Source organism: Osmerus eperlanus, chromosome 1, assembly GCF_963692335.1.
Source record: "Osmerus eperlanus chromosome 1, fOsmEpe2.1, whole genome shotgun sequence".
NCBI lineage: Eukaryota > Metazoa > Chordata > Actinopteri > Osmeriformes > Osmeridae > Osmerus > Osmerus eperlanus.
The window spans coordinates 3,222,592-3,226,523 of NC_085018.1; the positions used below are offsets into that span (position 1 = coordinate 3,222,592).

Consider the following 3,932-nt stretch of genomic DNA (forward strand, 5'->3'; position numbering starts at 1 on the left):
CTGGATGTACTCTTATAAAAACATGTGTCAAATATGAATATATTGTGGTATTATGTTTGACTTTTGATTTGAATTGGGTAAGGCTTCAACCTGTGGTCCAATTTAGTCTTCCAGATAATACCTACCACCTCTAGGCCTCTTCAGGCCTCTGTTTTCAAAACAAAATCTAGGCGGAAATAGAAATTTTCACTTTCCTTGTGTTCAAGCTTCTATTACTCAACACTAGAAGGACTGACAGGGGTCCTGACAACAGGGGACATAACTTCAGAGTGTCAGCTTTCAAAAGAGATCATTTACATGCATGTACTCCAAATGGTTCAAGAACAGCTTCCAATTTACTTTGGGTATGCTGTTTAGGCGTTTTCAGGCAAATTTAACAGGAACATGAAAAGGTTAATAACTTACCAACTTTGAAACCACATGCCCTTTTGTTTTCTTTAACATTGATTAGGATAGATTTACTGCAATAGAAAATACAGTAGGCCTACATTATGAAGTGCAAAATGAATTTATTTTATATTTCAACATGCTATGGTTGGGGCCAGTACCGGTCCGAGCACATCTGGCGCCCTAGGCAAAATGTATCAACAGCACCCCCCCCCCCCCACTTTCTGCCGGCAAAATGATTTGTTACACAGTTGACACTGGTGAGGTCTCTCACCTGTGTGTCCTCATGTGTTTATTCAGACCACAACTTTGAGAAAAGGTTTTGCTACATTCCTGACATTTAAAAGGTTTCTCTTCTGTGTGTGTCCACATGTGTCTAACCAGGCAACCATTCTGAGCAAACCGTTTGTTACACTGTTGACACTGAAATAGTTTCTATCCAGTGTGTATCCTCATATGAATAACCAAAGTACATTTTTGACTAAAAGTTTTGTTACATTTCTGACATTGATGAGGTTTCTCTCCTGTGTGCGTTCGCATGTGTGCAACAAGATTACCTCTTTGAGCAAACTGTTTGTTACATTGTTGACACTGAAATGGTTTCTCTCCACTGTGTATCCTCATGTGCTCAACCAAACCTGCCTTCCGACAAAATGATCTGTTACATTGTTGACACTGATGTGGTTTCTCTCCTGTGTGGGTCATCATGTGTTCAACTAGACTAACAAAATGAGAAAATGGATTTGCTGCATTCCTGACACTGATAAGGTTTCTCTCCTGTGTGTGTTCTCATGTGTCTAACCAGATAACCCTTCTGAGCAAACCGTTTGTTACATTGTTGGCACTGATAAGATTTCTCTCCTGTGTGTATCCTCACATGAAGAACCAAAGTACATTTTTGACTAAAAGTTTTGTTACATACCTGACATTGATAAGGTTTCTCTCCTGTGTGTGTCCTCATATGAAGAACCAAAGTACCCTTTTGACTGAAGTTTTTGTTACATTCCTGACACTGATGTATTACTATTCCTCTGTGATTTGCCTGAGGCCTATTTTCCCATTGTTTTGTGTTCTGTTCCGAAAAAACAGCACTCCTGCATGTTCCTCCTCCAAACTCTGAGCTGTAGGATGGTCTGGAGCAGAAAGGGGCTGAGAGTCACTGCCTGGTTCTGGTGCTGCATAGACTTGTCCATCGGCCTCTGCTTTGATTTGCTCCTCAGTTGTGTTGGTGGGTAGAGAGGCTCCTTCTCTATTTTCCACTTCCACAACAGTTTGGTCAAGATGTGAACATTCAGAGGAGCCTTCCTGATCAGAGTCATGTTTCACACTGAGAGAAGTGAATATGGAGTCTGTAGTTTCAGACTGCAGTCCTTGGAGCTGCTCTTCCTCTTGACTGGTCCACAGCTCCTGTTCCTCTTTAATCTGTGGGGGCTCCGGGAGAGAGAGATGCTGCACAGCTGGGGGGGAGAAGAGGCAAGACCCAAATAGATACGTTTTAATTATTGTTTTTCCTTTCTTCCACAGGTCCCAGGAGGAACCACAAGTGCAGCCTGTCATGAACACAAACCAGAGAACCCTGATGTAGTAGTGCTCCAATGTAATGGATCTGGCTTTAATCATTGAAACTTACAAATAACTTTTCCTAACCTCTACAAACTGTCCAATAATAAAAACACCAGGCTGCAAATGTGAAAGAGCCTATAATGATAAATGAGTTTTTCTTATATATGTATATATATATATATGTGCCCTAAAATGTCTGACCTAAACTGAATGGTATCTGACGTTTGTCATAAGATAGTTTTTTTTAACAATCCTGTACTGAAGTTGGAAGTCTACTGTGCACTAAACTACAAAATAAAATGTCTATTTTATTTATAGACATCGAATTCTCACGGTAACAAAATCTGCAGTGTTAATTTCAGTGAAGAGTGTTTCTAAACTAACATGCAAAAGTCAAAGGGTTTTGTCAAGAAATGTCAGTTAAAGTGTGATGCTGTGCCGATTATTTATCCTGTGACAAAGACAGCGTGACGGAGTCTGTCTGTCTGTATTTTACTCAACCAACAGTCAAGGGCAAGCTTTCTGCATGTAGGCATGGATATTTCCTTAGTGACTAATTACATACAGTGCATCCGGAAACTATTCACAGGGCTTCACTTTTTCCACATTATGTTACAGCCGTATTCCTAAATGGATTGAATTCATGTTTTTTCTCAAAGTTCTACACACAATACCCCATTATGATAAAGTGGAAAACGTTTTATTGAAATCTTTGCAAATCTATTAACAATAAAAAACTACAAAATCCCGATATTTAGCCATATCATGGTATGGCGTTGTGCCATGATATGGATTTAGCCATATCATGGATATCACGATATATTATTACATGTATGAAGTAAAATGTTTCTGTTTGGTATAAAATATTAGTCAAGTGATACAGCCTAGTGGGCTAGTTCAAATTTGTATCTTTTACAAAAAAAAAACATTCAAGCATGGACGCTGCACGCATTGTGCCAGCCAATAAAAGTCAACAAACAAGCTAGCACAACTCCAGAGGACGCAAACAGTAATACACAACGCGGACACGGCAGGGGGTCACAAGGACCCGGAGACAGCGCGAGCGTGATGTAATAGACAACGCAGACAACATAGCTGTGGGTCACAACGAACCTGAGACAGCGCGAAGGATAAAGAAAATGTTTCACTTTGTTTTTTTATCATGAAAAGTTGTCACAACATAGCTATGGGTCACAACGACCCTAAGGTAGCACAAGGGTTAAACCATAAGGGAATAGTTGTGGTTGTTTGGCCAAAAATGAAACCGCCTACATTGATGTGTCACAATGGCAGTTCGCACAACCCTTTGCAGGGCTTTGTAGTTGAGGGCAGAGCTGTTGCCGTACCAGGCAGTGATGCAGCCAGTCAGGATGCTCTAAACAGTGCTGGTGTAGAACCGTGTGAAGATGTGACGATTCATTCTTCCGCCATCTCAGGAAGAAGAGGAGCTGGTGTGCCTTCTTCACAATGGCCTCGGCGTGAACGGACCTTGTGAGTTACATTTACATTTAGTCATTTAGCAGACGCTCTTATCCATGGCGACTTACAGTAAGTACAGGGACATTCCCCCGAGGCAAGTAGGTGCCTTGCCAAAGGACACGTCATTTCGCAGGACCGAGAATCAAACCGGCAGCCTTCCGATTAAAAGCCCGATCCCCTAACTGCTCAGCCATCTGACCCACCATGTTCCTCATGGACGTGGACAGCAAGGAACTTGAAGATGTTGACGCTATCCACCGATGCACCATCGATGGTGATGGGTCCGTGTTGGACAAGAGCAGGCTGGCTTCAGCATGAGCAATACAGCTTCGACTTTGCTCATGAATTGCTCATTTTCAAAGAGAAAATGACTATTTTGAATGTGTCTTCATATCTGTAGTTAGTTAGTTAGCTTGTCAGTTGGTTAGTTAGTCAGTTAGTTAATGAAAGGTAATCTGTTCCTCACCAACTCCATGAAGTGGAGAGGGTTCCCTTCAACCATT

The 3,932-nt window shown here is 41.5% G+C and overlaps 1 pseudogene; it reads right to left on the bottom strand.

Annotated features, from left to right (window-relative positions):
* Nucleotides 1-452: 452 nt before the first annotated feature.
* Nucleotides 453-1,871, bottom strand: LOC134009696 (zinc finger protein 271-like; annotated as a pseudogene).
* Between the last annotated feature and the right edge of the window lie 2,061 nt (nucleotides 1,872-3,932).